At 47.1% G+C, this 19,342-nt stretch overlaps 1 long non-coding RNA gene across 1 annotated transcript in view; it reads left to right on the top strand.

The window, feature by feature from the left end:
• The window catches only part of LOC143769209 (uncharacterized), a 146,167-nt gene extending 137,643 nt beyond the window's left edge, over positions 1–8,524 (top strand). The window contains exon 3 of the long non-coding RNA XR_013214266.1: positions 6,979–8,524. This is a non-coding gene — a long non-coding RNA (uncharacterized LOC143769209). The remainder of the gene's footprint in view (positions 1–6,978) is intronic.
• Positions 8,525–19,342: the final 10,818 nt, after the last annotated feature.

Below are 19,342 nucleotides of genomic sequence, written 5' to 3'. Positions count from 1 at the left end.
CCATCTCCCCTGATTTGCGGCGGGTACTTCAGGAGTTTCAGGCTGATAAACCTGACCGCTGTCCAGTGGGGAAACTGTTTGTTCCTGATAGATGGACTAGCAGGGTAATTTCTGAGGTTCATTGTTCGGTGTTGGCTGGTCACCCTGGGATTTTTGGTACCAGAGATTTGGTGGCTAGGTCCTTTTGGTGGCCTTCCTTGTCGCGGGATGTGCGTTCGTTTGTGCAGTCCTGTGGGACCTGTGCTCGGGCTAAGCCTTGCTGTTCCCGTGCTAGTGGGTTGCTTTTGCCTTTGCCTATTCCTGAGAGGCCCTGGACGCATATTTCCATGGATTTTATTTCTGATCTTCCTGTTTCTCAGAAGATGTCTGTCATCTGGGTGGTTTGTGACCGGTTTTCTAAGATGGTCCATTTGGTACGGTTGCCTAAGTTGCCTTCCTCCTCTGATTTGGTTCCATTATTTTTTCAGCATGTGGTTCGTTTGCATGGTATTCTGGAGAATATTGTGTCTGACAGAGGTTCCCAGTTCGTTTCTAGGTTTTGGCGGTCCTTTTGTGCTAGAATGGGCATTGATTTGTCTTTTTCTTCAGCATTCCATCCTTAGACAAATGGCTAAACGGAGCGAACCAATCAGACCTTGGAAACCTATTTGAGATGCTTCGTGTCTGCTGATCAGGATGATTGGGTGACCTTTTTGCCGTTGGCCGAGTTTGCCCTTAATAATCGGGCTAGTTCCGCTACCTTGGTTTCGCCTTTCTTTTGTAACTTTGGTTTTCATTCTCGTTTTTCTTCAGGGCAGCTTGAGCCTTCTGACTGTCCTGGTGTGGATTCTGTGGTGGACAGGTTGCAGCAAATTTGGACTCATGTGGTGGACAATTTGACGTTGTCTCAGGAAAAGGCTCAACGTTTTGCTAACCGTCGTTGGTGTGTTGGTCCCCGGCTTCGTGTTGGGGATTTGGTCTGGTTGTCTTCTCGTCATGTTCCTATGAAGGTTTCTTCCCCTAAGTTCAAGCCTCGCTTTATTGGGCCTTATAAGATTTCTGAAATTATCAATCCGGTGTCTTTTCGTTTGCACTTCCAGCTTCTTTTTCCATTCATAATGTGTTCCATAGATCCTTGTTGCGGAGATATGTGGTACCTATGGTTCCCTCCATTGATCCTCCTGCTCCGGTGTTGGTTGAGGGGGAATTGGAATATGTGGTGGAGAAGATTTTGGATTTTCGTTTTTCGAGACGGAAGCTTCAGTATCTGGTCAAGTGGAAGGGTTATGGCCAGGAGGATAATTCTTGGGTTGTTGCCTCTGATGTTCATGCTGCCGATTTGGTTCGTGCTTTCCATTTGGCTCGTCCTGATCGGCCTGGGAGCTCTGGTGAGGGTTCGGTGACCCCTCCTCAAGGGGGGGGGGGGGTACTGTTGTGAATTCCGTTCTGGAGCTCCCTCCTGTGGTTGCTAATGGTATTTTTGTGAGTTCTGCCCTTGGGCTCCCTCTGGTGGTTTCGAGTGGAACTGCGCTCCTTTAGGTAGCTGTAGCAGCTGCATTCACTGATCGCCTTGCCTGGGTCTGTTATTTAAACCTGCTCTGGGCTTTAGTTCATGCCAGCTGTCAATGTCTTAGGTTGAATTTGGTTCTCTCCTTGGATTTCTCATATGGCCTGTCCTTGTCAGCAAAAGATAAGTTTCTGCTAATTCTTGTTTGTCCATTTGCTTTGGACTCTATTGTTTTGCAAACATGTCTCTTTTTGTCCAGCTTGTCACTATGTCATATTCAGGCTAGCTGGAAGCTCTGGGGTAGCAGTTTTGCCCCTCCACACCGTGAGTCGGTGTGGAGTTCATTTTTGTAAACTCTGCGTGGATTTTTGTAGTTTTTAATACTGACCGCACAGTATCCTTTTCTCTCTGTCTATCAAGTTTAGTATTGGCCTCCTTTGCTGAAAACTGATTTCATTTCTGTGTACGTCATTTCCCTCTCCACTCACAGTCAATATTTGTGGGGGGCTATCTTTCCTTTTGGGGTTTTCTCTGAGGCAAGATAGCTTTCTATTTCCTTCTTTATGGGTAGTTAATTCTTAGGCTGTGAAGAGGTGTCTAGGGAGAGTCAGGAACATCCCACGGCTATTACTAGTGTTGTTGTTAGGATTAGGGACTGCGGTCAGTAGAGATACCACCACCTCAGAGCTCGTCCCATGTTGCGTTTTAGCCACCAGGTCATATCAGTGTGGCCTCTTAACCACCAGGTCATAACAATCTGCCCTCAGTCACTGGCTTTCCCACTCTGGCGGAGAAAATTGCGCGGGAGCCCACACCAGTTTTTTCCGTGATTTAACCATTTATTTTAACAGCTAGAGCCCCCAAATTTTGCACACAGACACTTCTAACATTAGTAGTGAGGAATATGTAAAAATATAACGGATCTGAAATGGTTTACTGTATGTAAACCATGTCCCACATCCTGTCGGGTTTGATAAGGAGATAGCAAAAGCCGGCAATTGAATTACTGGCTTTTCTGCTATCTAGCTCAGTATTAAATATAAATATATCTACATATATAATTGTCTAAGGGGTACTTCCGTCTTTCTGTCCTCAACTTCCGTAACAGAAATCCCGCGTCGCTGATTGGTCTCGGCAGCTGCTTGTCATGGCTGCCGCGACCAATCAGCGATGGGCACAGTCTGATTAGTCCCTCCCCTACTCCCCTGCAGTCAGTGCGCGGCGCCCGCTCCATACTCCCCTCCGGTCACTGCTCACACAGCGTTAATGCCAGTGGTAACGGGCCACAGTGTAACGCACTCCGTTACCGCTGCTATTAACCCTGTGTGTCCCCAACTATTTACTATTGATGCTGCCTATGCAGCATCAATAGTAAAAATATGTCATGTTAAAAATAATTAAAAAAAAACAAAAAACCTGCTATACTCACCATCCGCCGCCTTTTCCGCTCCTCGTGACTCTCCGGTGACCGCTCCATGCAAGCGGCAGGTTCAGGTGCCAAGGATGGTATGCGAGAAGAACCTGCCATGACGTCACGGTCATGTGACCGCGATGTCATCACGGGTCCTGCGCTCATACCAACCCTGGGACCGGAAGCTGCCACGTGCACCGCACACAGGGCTAGGACTTCAACGGGCCTTCGGAAGGTGAGTGTATGTTTATTTTTTATTTTAAGTCTGTATACTACATGGCTCTGTGCTGTATACTCGGTCGCTGTGCAATATACTACATGGCTGGGCAATATACTACGTGGCTGGGCAATATACTACGTGGCTGGGCAATATACTACGTGACTGGGCAATATACTATGTGGTTGGGCAATATACTACGTGGCTGGGCAATATACTACGTGGCTGGGCAATATACTACATGGCTGGGCAATATACTACGTGGCTGGGCAATATACTACGTGGCTGGGCAATATACTACGTGACTAGGCAATATACTACGTGACTGGGCAATATACTACGTGGCTGGGCAATATACTACGTGACTGGGCAATATACTACGTGGCTGGGCAATATACTACGTGGCTGGGAAATATAGTACGTGGCTGGGCAATATACTACGTGACTGGGCAATATACTACGTGACTGGGCAATATACTACGTGGCTGGGCAATATACTACGTGACTGGGCAATATACTACGTGGCTGGGCAATATACTACGTGGCTGGGAAATATAGTACGTGGCTGGGCAATATACTACGTGACTGGGCAATATACTACGTGACTGGGCAATATACTACGTGGCAGGGCAATATACTACGTGGCTGGGCAATATACTACTTGGCTGGGCAATATACTACGTGACTGGGCAATATACTACGTGGCTGGGCAATATACTACGTGGCTGGCAAATATACTATGTGGCTGGGCAATATACTACGTGGCTGGGCAATATACTACGTGGACATGCATATTCTAGAATACCCGATGCGTTAGAATCGGGCCACCATCTAGTATATATATATATATATATATATATATATATATATATATATATATATATATCGACTGTATATATGTTTTCACGAGTATTTGAACCCATTGATCCATTCTATGTCCATTTTGCAAGCCGGCGAGGAAATCTCGCCGTACGGATGCCATACGGAGGTTTACATGTGTAAAATACGCAGCCACACCTTGCTTACGGATGACATACGGATCACTGTTCAGGGAACATTTCTGCATATCTGGTCTGTAAAAAACGGACAGTATTTTTATACGTTGTGTGTGACTCCAGCCTTTCAGGCTTTTCTATAGAACACCGGTGCGTATTTCTCGGAAGTCACACGCATGGTCCGTGTGTAATCCGTATTTTCCTCGTCCCCATACACTTTAATTGGTGGATTTTTTGTGCAATACGCTGACAAATGCAGCATGCTGTGATTTTCTCAGCCCGTAAAATACGGCCGAGAAATATAGGGCAGACAGGAGCTGCCCCATAGAGAAACATTGGTCCATGTGCAATACGTTGTTTTTGCGCCTCTCGCTCCTCCGTATTTCTCTCTAGTGTGACCCTGGCCTATCAGTGCAAAGTATTTCAGAAGCGGACTAAACTGGTCTTGTTAGAGGTCTACGACTGAGAGTTAGAAGTTGCAGGCTCTCCCAGTGGCACAGAGTATTTCAGCTGATGAGTATGTGCAGACTGAGAGTTAGGCCCCCTTCACACGTCGGTTTTTCAAGTCCATATGAGCGAGGTCCGGAACTGCAGACACTGCATACCCATTGTATTCAATGGTGGTGCTTATGTGTCTGTATGAAAAACCCACAGACATGTCTATTTTTTACCAGCACCACGGACAAAATGCGTGCTGCATGCGTGCTGCATGCTGATGACACACGGCTTACATCCGTTGTGTCATCAGCGTGATACGTACCGGCGCCTGGGAAAAGCCGTACAGTGTGTGCTGTTCCCAGACACTGGCTGCTGAAGGCAGCTCTAATCATTGTCACCTGGTCTCCTTGAGATCAACGCTACCTGGCAACAATGATGGGAGTTGTATTCAGCACCTGCTGTGTACATCGTGAGTAAAATAAAGGATTAAATAAAAAAAATTGCCGTGGGCTCCCATATAATTTTGATAACCAGTAGAGGGGATGCCGACGTCTGTGGGCTGATGTTACTAATAAGGGAATGACAAGAATATCCCAAAAGGTTCACAGACTGGTAATAACAGCTCACTGCTGTTTGCTTAACTTTTACTCGTTAGCTTACAAGGGACCCCCCCCAAAAAAAAAAAACGTAGGGTCCCACTATAAATTCTAACAAGCAAAGGTTAAACAGACAGCTGTGGGTTAATATTGGCCCCCCTCCCAGGTTCTCATCATCAGTCCCCAGCCACCCCAGAAATGGAGCATGTTATGTATCTGGTGCTTAGCCTCGCCCATCCCTATTACCCCACTTTGCCCTGGTGTGGTGGCAAGTGGGGTAATAGGGATGGGGTTGATGTCAGCTTTGTATTGTTAGCTGACATCAAGCCCATGGGTTAGTAATGGAGAGGCCTCTATAAGAGGCCCTCATTGCTAACCCCATAGTCATATCGTAAAAAGTACACAGCCAGAATTAAGTCCTTTAATTGAAAGAGCAACACAGACTCCTTCATTTCAAATAAACACTTCCCACCCGCTTTTACTTATTTACTCCATTTTCTCTCCATTACTAACCACTGGGCTTGATGTCAGCAACCATAAAACAGCTGACGTCAACCCCAACCCTATTACCCCAATTTCCACCGCCCTAAAGCAAGTGGGAAGAGCGAGGCTAAGCATCAGATTTGCGCATCTTATTGATTCACCATTTCTGGAGCCACTGAGGGCTGATGTTATTAGTCTGAGAGGGGGCCAATATCCATGGCCCCTTCCCTGGCTATTAATATCAACCCACAGCTGTCTGTTTAGCCTTTGCTGGTTAGAATTCATAGGGGAACCTTTTGACATTTTTTTCTGAGGTTCCTATGTAAACTAACCAGTAAAGGATAAGCAAACAGCTGTGAGCTATTATTAATAGCATGGGAACATTTAGGACTAATGCCCACTTTCCCTGATTATTAACATTAGTCCCTAGCCTTGGGCTTTCTCTCTGCTGGTTATGAAAATTACGAGGGAGCCCACACCATTTTTCTTTTTTAAATTAGTTAACTGTATTTATTTAAAAATAAAAAACAAGTACAGACAAAAAAAACACAAAAAGCACTGATTATATAGCACACTTACATATTTCTATCTGTCTATCTATCATCTATCTATTAATCAATCTATCATCTCAGGGCCGGCACCAGGTTTTTGCGGCCCCAGGGCAAAAGAGCCTTTAACACATACCACGATTCATGATGCAAAGATACTGTACAGCAGAGAAATATAGGTATAGTACAATGCCAAAGATTTCACTTACTTCTTACATTACATGAGTGATATCTATTGTAAATTCTACAATAGCTCCGAAACTCAGACAGTATAGTCCTCTTTACAGTATTATATGGCACTACATTGTCCTCCATACAGTATAATGGGCACCACATAGTCCTTCATACAGTATTATGAGCACCACATAGTCCTCCATACAGTATAATGGATCTCATGTATTGCTCCATTCGGCATAATGGTCCCCATATATGGCTCTATTCAGTATAATGACTCATTATACTGTATGGAGCCATATATGGGGCTTATTATACTGTATGGAGAACTATATGGGGCTCATTATTAATGAGCCCCATATAATGCTCCATACAGTATAATAAGTCTCATATATTGCTCTATACCGGAGGCAGCAAATGTGCAGATTGAAATCTCAGCTTCTTTCCCATAAAATTATGCATTCATAACAATATTCCAAAAACACAATCCATAAAACACTGCACACCCCCATCTATGAAATAGATAATGTTAATTGATCGTAACAAATCAGTTGGTTGTTTACCTTGTGAAAAAAAATCGTCTTGGACTATGATGTGCAATTGTGTTTGTAACTTATGTTTTTGTTTTAGGAAAGGAGGACTTGGATTCTAACAAACTACTTTTTGAAACTCGAACCTTACCTGCAACACCAACACCAGCAGAAGCAGAAGAAAATTCACCACCACCACAATGGCTGGTGACAAGGCCACCATCTACTTCTCCTAATCTTCACACAACTCTGCCTCATTATACCGTTCCAACTGTTCTTCCACCATAAGCAAGAACATCTGCCACAGCCCAGGAACAGGTGGCAGTCTTGTAAGCAGGTTGCGGGATGCAGTGACAGACAGAAGGGAGAGCAAGGGTTAACAAATATAACAGTTTTAATTTAACAGGGGGCTACCTCCTCGCAGGGATGGTTAAATTGGGAGAATAACAGTCCAATTGTAAAAGATAAGCAGAGATAAAGAACAATGAATTAGATAACGGCAGTTCTTGTGAATGCTGCGGGGGAGTCAATAGCGCCAACAACGGCTGGCGCAATGCTGGTGCAAGAAGGTACAGCTGGTAACGGTGGTCCGTCTTCTGGCAGCAGCAGTCGGTCTCTGGTATCTTCCGCTGAGCCCCTAGTCCATGAACATATGCGGCCAGAGCAAACAAGGCCGCAGCACGATCAGGGTCTCCCGTAGGCCAGAAGGTATATGCTGGTAAAGTGGGCTGAAAACGTCTGTCCAGTACCCGGTTCTCTCTTTGCGGCACGTGCGCTGTACTCACGGTCACGAAGTACACGGCACCTTGCTCTCTGTCAGCCACTTGGGGCGCTGCACCTCTCACTCTGTGCTGCTTGCTGCCTGTTCCTGCCAAGACTAAAGCGCTGACAACAGCTGGCATGATGATTCTCCAACGAGGTCCTGCAGACCATGGTCCGACAACGAGGGCAGCAGTGAACAGTCGTGAACTCTGCCCCATCTCTTAGGCTGGCGTGCTGCGCTTAGCTGATTAGGACTCCCGGTTCTTTCCTTATCACGGCGGTGGGCTCCGGCATCGGATCAGCCACGTGTTGTTACGGCCCAGCTGCGTGCCCCTCGGAGACCGCTGCGCATGTATGTTGCCTCTGTCACCGCCGGCATCCCCAGCTTCCGGGTCAGTGAACCTGTCTGGGCCTTTTTGCCTTCCCCCGGACAACATGGGATGCAGCCTCAGCAGTTCCGGACCTGGTCTGGCACAGATACCCGCAGTCCGGTTTTCCTCATTACAGTCTCATAAGGTGATGCTGAAGCCATAGTTTCCAGAGCACATACTCATGATGACATCCAAACGTGAGGCAGCTGGATTATCTGGGCAACAACATCAATTGTCCTTGAGCCACCTACCTGCTGCAGCTTCAAGCTCTATTGTCCAGCATTTAAACCCAGCTGCTGGCACATACCAGCGGCCTATGTTTTCAGGTGAGCTTGGAAGAATTGGCCATCCTTTCCTAAATTTGCCCAACACCCATACTTTTCCTTCCCTTATAATTTGCATCCCTGCCAGTTTTGGCCGCATTTGACCCAAACAACTCTCCTTACCCACACAACCACACTACAAATATCCCCTCCACCCACTCCACACCGGTATCTTGGCATGAGTATAGTACCTCCCAGTCCACAAATCAAGGCTACTTGAATGAAAGATAAGTTGTTTGTTGATCATTTAGGTCTACTTTTAACGTTGTCGTTTCTGTTTTGGATTTGTGTCAAGTATATTTCCATTGATATGTGAATAAAAACATATTCAAGTTTTATAAAAAAAAATTTAATTATTTTTAGGTTTGAAATGCTAACACTATAGCGCAATCATCCAGAATGTTGTCCGTTCACGCATCTCATGTCCACTGAAGAAAGGTATGCGTTGTGGTGAGGGTTTTGGCTTGTTACGCAACAGTGACACATTCTTTCAACATGAATTAGCCATTGTCACATTTGACTAAACTAATGATTTTGACATTTTTGTATTGTACCTCATGTTAGAATATGCATTTTACAGGAACACATTGTAATGTTAGACAATTTATATTGAGCATAACATCACTTATGTTATATTTAAAAAAATCAAATCACAATACTTACAGAAGGGCAAATATACAGATAGATATGACTTTAAAATATGCCAAAATTTAAGTGATCTCTAAAACAAATACGGTATCTAAATTGACTCTTGGTTGAAATGAAACAAACGTGTTCAGTTCACCCATATTTTGGAAGAACCAGCAAAGGTAAGTCAGACAGCTGTGAGAACATCTTATCAGCCTGGCAAGGGTTATGTTTATTTTGCCAGTCCAAGACCAACAAAAATCCCGCATATGGCACATAAAGTCCACATCACATTCCAGGTTCATAATTGGGCATTGATATTTGGCTTCTCATAAATGGCAATGCACTAGGGCAATCGTGAAGAGCCAAGAAAAAGACCACTAAATGTCAGATTTAATACCAGGGAATGGCCAATTAACTATGGACCTTTCGCAGCCTCATATGATCAGATCTCAGCCTTACCTTTGATGCGTATTTCAATGCTGGGTCCATCATGCAGTTTGGCTAAGGCTTGTAATAACATGTTATTACTTAAAAATTAGGTCTCTGTTGTTTTTTTAAGGACTAAGAAGAATTGCAAGAAGCAAAAAAAAAAAAAAAAAAATTATAAGAGGTATTTATATATGGATCCCAAAAATATCTTACTTAACCAGCAAGGATTAGGGAACTTAAAATTTAATATTTAATTTATACTTTTAAAATAATGCGACACAACAAATAGAATCAAATCCCCACAATGTATGACATAATTGGAATAAACAGGGAACTGATTGTGGGTAAAGAGACTACCAGTTACACTGGCAATAGTAATGAAAAATAGACATAACACATACAGTCATGGCCAAAAGTATTGACACCCCTGCAATTCTGTCAGATAATACTCAGTTTCTTCCTGAAAATGATTGCAATCACAAATTCTTTGGTATTATTATCTTCATTTAATTTGTCTTAAATGAAAAAACACAAAAGAGAATGAAGCAAAAAGCAAAACATTGATCATTTCACACAAAACTTCAAAAATGGGCCAGACAAAAGTATTGGCACCCTCAGCCTAATACTTGGTTGCACAACCTTTAGCCAAAATAACTGTGGCAAACTGCTCCAGGTCCCTGATATTTGAAGGGTGCCTTCTCCAAACTGCCATTTTTAGATCTCTCCACAGGTGTTCTATGGCATTCAGGTCTGGACTCATTGCTGGCCACCTTAGAAGTCTCCAGTGCTTTCTCTCAAACCATTTTCTAGTGCTTTTTGAAGTGTGTTTTGGGTCATTGTCCTGCTGGAAGACCCATTACCTCTGAGGGAGACCCAGCTTTCTCACACTGGGCCCTACATTATGCTGCAAAATTTGTTGGTAGTCTTCAGACTTCATAATGCCATGCACACGGTCAAGCAGTCCAGTGCCAGAGGCAGCAAAGCAGCCCCAAAACATCAGGGAACCTCCGCCATGTTTGACTGTAGGGACCGTGTTCTTTTCTTTGAATGCCTCTTTTTTCCTCCTGTAAACTCTATGTTGATGCCTTTGCCCAAAAAGCTCTACTTTTGTCTCTTCTGACCAGAGAACATTCTTCCAAAACGTTTTAGGCTTTTTCAGGTAAGTTTTGGCAAACTCCAGCCTGGCCTTTTTATGTCTCGGGGTAAGAAGTGGGGTCTTCCTGGGTCTCCTGCCATACAGTCCCTTTTCATTCAGATGCCGACGGATAGTACGGGTTGACACTATTGTACCCTCGGGCTGCAGGGCAGCTTGAACTTGTTTGGATGTTAGTAGAGGTTCTTTATCCAACATCTGCACAATCTTGCGTTGAAATCTCTTGTCAATTTTTCTTTTCCGTCCACATCTAGGGAGGTTAGCCACAGTGCCATGGGCTTCAAACTTCTTGATGACGCTGCGCACGATAGACACAGGAACAATCAGGTCTTTGGAGATGGACTTGTAGCCTTGAGATTGCTCATGCTTCCTCACAATTTGGTTTCTCAAGTCCTCAGACAGTTCTTTGGTCTTCTTTCTTTTCTCCATGCTCAATGTGGTACACGCAAGGACACAGGACAGAGGTTGAGTCAACTTTAATCCATGTCAACTGGCTGCAAGTGTGATTTAGTTATTGCCAACACCTGTTAGGTGCCACAGGTAAGTTACAGGTGCTGTTAATTACACAAATTAAAGAAGCATCACATGATCTTTCAACAGAGAGTCGGCCGAGTGTCCGTGACAATTACAACGCTGCTTTACATGACAAAAAAAGTCCCTGTAAAATCTCATGGGGGAACATATATCATACATTGTGGGGATTTGATTCTATTTGTTGTGTCGCACTATTTTAAAAGGATTAAATGTTAAATTTTAAGTTCCCTATTTCCTGCTGGTTATCTAGGAAGAATTGGCCTAAAAGCATTGCCTTATTTGTCCAAACAGACAGGGCCGTATTTAGAGTTTCTGCTGCCCTAGGCACTTTTCGTGCTGCCTCCCCCATTGGCGAGTATGACTAATGCAGACACTATCGGCAATGACTTAGGCTACTTTCACATCAGCGATTTTTGACATTTGCGGCAGATCCGGCAGTTTTTCCGCATCCGTAACGGATCACTTATGGCAACACTGTGTTCTGCCTCATTCATTCCCTATGGGACTTGCGGCACTTGCGGTTTTGCTGCGATCCGGCAAATGCGGTACTTGCAGCAACAGGAAAAAAAAATGCTGCTAGCAGTGTTTTTTTTGTTTCACCTCAAGTGCCGCACATGTCCACAAGTCCCATAGGGAATGAATGAGGCCGAACGCAGAGTTGCTGGCCCGTAAGTGATATGTTACGCGACAGATGCGGAAAAACTGCAGTATCTGCCGCCAACGGAGAAAATCGCTGAAAGTAGCCTTAGCAAACCTTTCCATTAGTTGTCATATTTGAGAATCTAGTGGATCTCATACACAGTACATGGTCAGTTGATTCTGCCACGGTTGCAAGGTTTTGCTGACAGATTTTTAAGGGGGAACCTGTCAGTCGATTCATATTACCAAATCCACGGGCAGCATCACTCAGACTGCAAACAGGGAAGTTTATCTCTGCAATGCTCGGACGTTTCAGAGAGAATAGTTTGAAGAGCTGGATGGGTAACTTAGTGAGAGAACTGACTAATCTGTTGCCATCGTCTGTGGGCTTCTCCCTCCATGTCTCTAGATCAGGGGTGCGCAATTTATTTTCCCGAGGGGGTCACATGAGAGACCATGACTGTTGTGGAGGCCGAACCAATAGCATGAAAATAATTCTACTCAATATTAATTAATATTAATTGTATCACTTAATATTGAGCAGAATTAAGTATGTTGACATCCCCCTATATATCTTTAAACCCCCCAAAGCCCCTTATATACAGCATGAGCCCCACACAGCCTCCCCCTATACAGCATGAGCCCCACACAGCCTCCCCCTATACAGCATGAGCCCCACACAGCTTCCCTATATACTGCATGAGCCCCACACAGCCTCCCTATATACTGCATGAGCCCCACACAGCCTCCCCATATACAGCATGAGCCCCACACAGCCTCCCCATATATAGCATGAGCCCCACACAGCTTCCTTATATACAGCATGAGCCCCACACAGCTTCCCTATATACTGCATGAGCCCCACACAGCCTCCCTATATACTGCATGAGCCCCACACAGCCTCCCCATATACAGCATGAGCCCCACACAGCCTCCCTATATACAGCATGAGCCCCACACAGCCTCCCTATACACTGCTTGAGCCCCACACAGCCTCCCTATATACAGCATGAGCCCCACACAGCCTCCCCATATACAGCATGAGCCCCACACAGCCTCCCCATATACAGCATGAGCCCCACACAGCCTCCCTATATACAGCATGAGCCCCACACAGCCTCCCCATATACAGCATGAGCCCCACACAGCCTCCCCATATACAGCATGAGCCCCACACAGCCTCCCCATATACAGCATGAGCCCCACACAGCCTCCCCATATACAGCATGAGCCCCACACAGCCTCCCTATACACAGCATGAGCCCCACACAGCCTCCCTATACACAGCATGAGCCCCACACATCCTCCTTATATACTACATGAGCCCCACACAGCCTCCCCATATACACTGCATGAGCCCCACACAGCCTCCCTATATACAGCATGAGCCCCACACAGCCTCCCCATATACAGCATGAGCCCCACACAGCCTCCCTATACACAGCATGAGCCCCACACATCCTCCTTATATACTACATGAGCCCCACACAGCCTCCCCATATACACTGCATGAGCCCCACACAGCCTCCTTATATACAGCATGAGCCCCACACAGCCTCCCCATATACAGCATGAGCCCCACACAGCCTCCCCATATACAGCATGAGCCCCACACAGCCTCCCCATATACAGCATGAGACCAGCCTCTCATCTCCTCACCTCAGCAGCCTCCCCTCTCCAGCCTCTCATCTCCTCTCCTCAGCAGCCTCCCCTCTCCAGCCTCTCATCCCCTCTCCTCACCAGCCTCTCATATCCTCCCCTTAGTAGCCTCCCCTCTCCTCACTCACATCAGCAGCATCTCATCTCCTCACCAGCCTCTCATCTCCTCTCCTCAGCAGCCTCCCCTCACCAGCCTCTCATATACTCCCCTTAGCAGCCTCCCCTCTCCTCACTCACATCAACAGCCTCTCATCTCACCAGCCTCTCATCTCCTCTCCTCAGCAGCCTCCCCTCACCAGTCTCTCATCTCCTCTCCTCAGCAGCCTCTCATATCCTCCCCTCAGCAGCCTCTCATCTCCTCACCAGCCTCATCTCCTCTCCTCAGCAGCCTGCCCTCACCAGCCTCTCCTCTCATCAGCAGCCTCTCATATCCTCCCCTTAGCAGCCTCCCCTCTCCTCACCAGCCTCTCATCTCCTCCCCGCAGCAGCCTCCCCTCAACAGCCTCTCATCTCCTCTCCTCAGCAGCCTCTCATATCCTCTCACCAGCCTCCCTTCACCAGCCTCTCATCTCCTCTCCTTTCCAGCCTCTCTTCTCCTCTTTTCCAGCCTCTCATCTCCTCACCAGCCTCTCATCTCCTCTCCTTACCAGCCTCTCATCTCCTCTCCTTACCAGCCTCTCATCTCCTCACCAGCCTCTCATCTCCTCTCCTTTCCAGCCTCTCATCTCCTCTCCTTACCAGCCTCTCATCTCCTCACCAGCCTCTCATCTCCTCTCCTTACCAGCCTCTCATCTCCTCTCCTTACCAGCCTCTCATCTCCTCACCAGCCTCTCATCTCCTCTCCTTACCAGCCTCTCATCTCCTCTCCTTACCAGCCTCTCATCTCCTCTCCTTACCAGCCTCCCCTCTCCAGCCTCTCATCTCCTCTCCTTACCAGCCTCCCCTCTCCAGCCTCTCATCTCCTCTCCTTACCAGCCTCTCATCTCCTCTCCTTTCCAGCCTCTCCTCTCCTTTCCAGCCTCTCCTTTCCAGCCTCTCCTCTCCTTTCCAGCCTCTCCTCTCTTTTCCAGCCTCTCTTCTCTTTTCCAGCCTCTCTTATCCTCTTTTCCAGCCTCTCATCTCCTCACCAGCCTCTCATCTCCTCTCCTTTCCAGCTTCTCTCCTTTCCAGCCTCTCCTCTCCTTTCCAGCCTCTCCTCTCCTTTCCAGCCTCTCCTCTCCTCACCAGCCTCTCCTCTACTTACCAGCCTCTCCTCTACTTACCAGCCTCTCATCCCCTCTCCTTACCAGCCTCTCACCTCCTCTCCTCACTCACATCAGCAGACTCCCGTCTCCTCTCACCTCACTCCTCTCTGCAGCTTCCTCTGAGTCCTCACACACTGCCCGCCTCCTCTCCCTGCTCACCGCTGACTTCAGTATCTTCTCCCACAAACATGACCTGCTTCTCTGCAGTCTGCTGGGCTCCTACATTAAGAAGAGCGCGCAGTGATGCACTTGGGCCTGCTGCTGCTTAAAGGTACAGCACCCATTTCTGCCCCATACAGTAGTCAGGGCAGTAATGCCCTGATGTTTGCCCTGCGCCCGAGAACCCCTCCCCCCGCAGAAGCCGGGACTGAGGTAGGTGGGTGGGCAGGGCGACCCCGGATTTAAAAAAAAATATATATATATTTTTTTTTAAACTTGCTCAGGTGCCGCCCCCTGCATTGTCCCCGCCTTAGGCACGTGCCCTCAAGTGCCTAGTGGCAAATACGGCCCTGCAAACAGACATAAGCTCGCCACCCACGTCAAGGGTCCTCATTGTCTTGGGAGTTCCTATGGATTTAAATATAAGGGTTTTTTATCTAAATATCGCCAGTTGAAAAATGTTTGGTTATAAAAACTAACATTTACACATTGACATCCATGTTCAATGGTACGGAGCCACGTGTGGAAAGGAAATATACATCTAATAAACCACGGGTTCTAAAGTCAGACGGTCCTGCTTGTGTACCGTGCTGTTGTTCCTCTGTTGCAAATCAGAAAGCGCAAAAGATGGGAGCATCTGATACATTCCCATAGGAACTCAAAATGAAGAGAACCAAACGAATTGCCAGTAGTCAGGAATCTGGACATATGGACACACGGGCTTTGCACACGGACACACAGATGGCACACTGACACGGACCACGGATCACACCGTGACTGTTTTTTCCTGTACGGGAATCACCAGGACGTGTGAAGGAGGCCTTATACAGTGTCCACCAGCAGCAACATGCTGATCTTATGTGAGGTCAAAGGCTGAGAGGTGCAGTTAGCAGAGTATCAGGAGAAAAGTATGCCGATTTTATGGGGCTCACACACTGAGAGTTTCAGAATGAAAGGGTATCGCAGCAGCACAAAGTATTTTAGGAGTAGACTGTGCTGATCTTGTGGGAGATCACCGTCTGAGGGTTTCATAGTAAAAAGTCTCCTAGCAGCACAGAGGATGTCAGGAGCGGAGTGTACTGATTTTTTGTTTTTGCAAGGTCACATGGTGCAAGTTCTCTGCTGCAGCACAGAGGATTTCAGAAGCAGAAACACCAACAGCAGTATTGCTTTAAATTTTAGCAATTTACCAGCAACCTGTACTACACATAAACCCCTCATTACCCTGCACTAACAAAACTTCCCTCTTGTAGCGGAGGAAGCAATAACTGAAGCCGTTTCGGCACCATCATGTAATTTCTGATGTATGGAGGGTAAAGCGGCAGCAGCTGCTCGGCCATTATCTGCTCTTATTATGAGTCCGGGACGGAGTTTCGTCCTATTTATGCCAGACGGATTTATGCAGCGTCTTATATTATGTGACCACATTAATTTCCAGTTATAGGACGAGCGCCTGCATCTGATGTGCTTATCTGAGGCCCGAACACCACGAGCGGCGGCAATTACCCACCGTCACACCATATGGTGATGTGCTTGCTGCACATCAGACTGGGAGAAGCAGATGATGTCTTATCCCATCGCTGGAAATCTGGGTGCTAAACACCCAGGTGATCACCTAGACATAACCGCTTCATGAAGGTCCCCAGTTCAGTAACGGGTGTGGAGGGATAGGTCCAGTGATCCTTCTAACCAATGAGAACCCCAAATATCTGTACCCCAGTACAGCTGCCACACAGCCATCACTCAGATTTATCACAGTCCTGAAAGGCGTCGGCACTGTGGATGTGATCAGAAGAGGGGCACTGTGGATTATTATTAATTATTATAGCGCCATTTATTCCATGGCACTTTACATGTGAAAAGGGGTATACATAAAAACAAATACAATAGTCATGACCAATACAAGTCATGACTAGAGACGAGCAAATTTGCTTGGGTTCCCTCTAAGGCTTCTTTCAGACTTCCGTCTTCCACAAGACGTCACAATGCATCGTTCTGTGTAAAAAACGCATCCTGCAAAGTTGCCCGCAGGATGCGTTTTTTGCACATAGACTTGTATTACCGACGCATCGCGACGTATGGACACACGTTCCCTACGTCGTGCACTGGATGCTTCGGTATTTGGCGGGCCGTCGTATCGGCTTGTTCTCTGACCTGTTTGACTGTCTTGTATTTTTGGCTTTCCTGCTCCCGTTCGGCTGACTTCTTTGGCTTGTTTCTGACCACGTGTATTGCTGTGACCTCTGGTACTTCATTCCCCCTCTGTTGCTGACCTGGCTTTGTCTGACTACTCTTTCGCCACCTAGTGGCTCCTGCCTGCTGCTCTGTGATTTCACTGAGAGTATACCGGTTTTCCTTCACTCGCACCCCTTGATGGAGGTTGTGTGCTACTGCACTGCAGCAGGCATTATAGTATTATTGTTCTTTTTAAAAAATGTATGTGACACATTCTCTTAAATAAAATTACACCTAAGAGTATTGGATATTTTAACAAATGTTTAATATTAGAGTAGAGAAGGACCCTGCTAAAAGAGTCTACTTTGTCATGGTGGCAGATTTATAAAACCTTTTGGTCAAAACAAAAGCTGCTGGCTATGTATGTGATCTGGTGTTCAATGGGAACTGTACATTTTTTTTATTGGAGAGGACGTGGTGCAGAAGTGGAGTTTTTCCAAGAGTAGGCAGTGGGACTGTGGAAGGTTTGAGGGGTGGAGGTATAGCTAGGGTAGAAATAAATCCAAAAAAGAAAAAGTATCCAAAATACCAAAATATCAAATATATAAACTTTAGCAACAATGGATGCTTGTTTTGGTAAAAGCCTTGACAAAGAAGGGTCCTGCAATAAAAGGGGCCAAAAACGTGACAAATACGCGAAAAAAACCACGAGCGGATTTCCTGCGCAGGGAGTCCGGTTTTGCTCAGGAAAATTCTGCAGACATTCCTGAACGTGGGCACATAGCCTGACAAGTCCCCCTGGCGAAAGACAAGTGAAACTGTACAATATTGTACAGTTATTTCCTAGATGCCCGATGACCTGCAGATTTGTTATTCTGTCAGGTCTATTAGATATGTCTAAAAGTGCAGCGACCGATTAGTGATGTTAGGGTTCAGAGAATAACGGGGTGAGTAAGTCTCCATAGAGGCACAGTCTGTATGCGCGAGGGCTGGTACTGGCGTCAGTCAGCAGAGAGGGAGACCACCTTCTCCTGTAGCACACGCTGGTTACCCGCCAAAAGCCCCGTTCCCACGCGCTCAGTCTCTTATATCACACCAGCCCCCAACAGTCCGAAGCAAAGGTCTGCTCTGGTCAGAAAGTGCTTCCCCCGGCAACAATGGTGACAGTACCGGCCCAGACACGCAAGACAGACCAGTATTCTTGTCCATCTTCCTTGTCGTGAGTGACATCACCCTTTTCTCTGTGTAGACCCCTCCATGCAAGTGATATCAACCCTCTTTCCCACGCAGCCCCACTCAATGACATCACGCCTTCTCTGCGCAGCCCCACTCAATGACATCACGCCTTCTCTGCGCAGCCCCACTCAATGACATCACGCCTTCTCTGCGCAGACCCACTCAATGACATCACGCCTTCTCGGCGCAGCCCCACTCAATGCCATCACGCCTTCTCTGCGCAGCCCCACTCAATGACATCACGCCTTCTCTGTGCAGCCCCACTCAATGCCATCACGCCTTCTCTGCGCAGCCCCACTCAATGACATGACGCCTTCTCTGCGCAGCCCCACTCAATGACATCACCCCTTCTCTGCGCAGCCCCCACTCAATGACATCACACCTTCTCTGTGCAGCCCCCACTCAATGACAACACGACTTCTCTGCACAGCCCCATCAATGACATCACGCCTTCTCTGCGCAGCCCCACTCAATGCCATCACGCCTTCTCTACGCAGCCCCACTCAATGACATCACGCCTTCTCTACGCAGCCCCACTCAATGACATCACGCCTTCTCTGCGCAGCCCCACTCATTGCCATCACGCCTTCTCTGCGCAGCCCCACTCAATGACATCACGCCTTCTCTGCGCAGCCCCACTCAATGACATCATGCCTTCTCTGCGCAGCCCCACTCAATGCCATCACCCCTTCTCTGCGCAGCCCCACTCAATGACATGACGCCTTCTCTGCGCAGCCCCCACTCAATGACATCACGCCTTCTCTGCGCAGCCCCCAATGACATCACGCCTTCTCTGCACAGTCCCCACTCAATGACATCACGCCTTCTCTGCGCAGCCCCCACTCAATGACATCACCGCTTCTCTGTGCAGCCCCACTCAATGACATCACCCCTTCTCTGCGCAGCCCCCACTCAATGACATCACCCCTTCTCTGCGCAGCCCCACTCAATGACATCACGCCTTCTCTGCGCAGCCCCCACTCAATGACATCACCGCTTCTCTGCGCAGCCCCACTCAATGACATCACGCCTTTTCAGTGCAGCCCCCACTCAATGACATCACCCCTTCTCTGCGCAGCCCCCACTCAATGACATCACCGCTTCTCTGCGCAGCCCCACTCAATGACATCACCCCTTCTCTGCACAGCCC

This window comes from Ranitomeya variabilis, chromosome 4, assembly GCF_051348905.1.
Source record: "Ranitomeya variabilis isolate aRanVar5 chromosome 4, aRanVar5.hap1, whole genome shotgun sequence".
NCBI classification, from domain to species: Eukaryota; Metazoa; Chordata; class Amphibia; order Anura; family Dendrobatidae; genus Ranitomeya; species Ranitomeya variabilis.
Note: the sequence above shows the minus strand (reverse complement) of the source record. Positions and strands in the feature narration are given on the sequence as shown.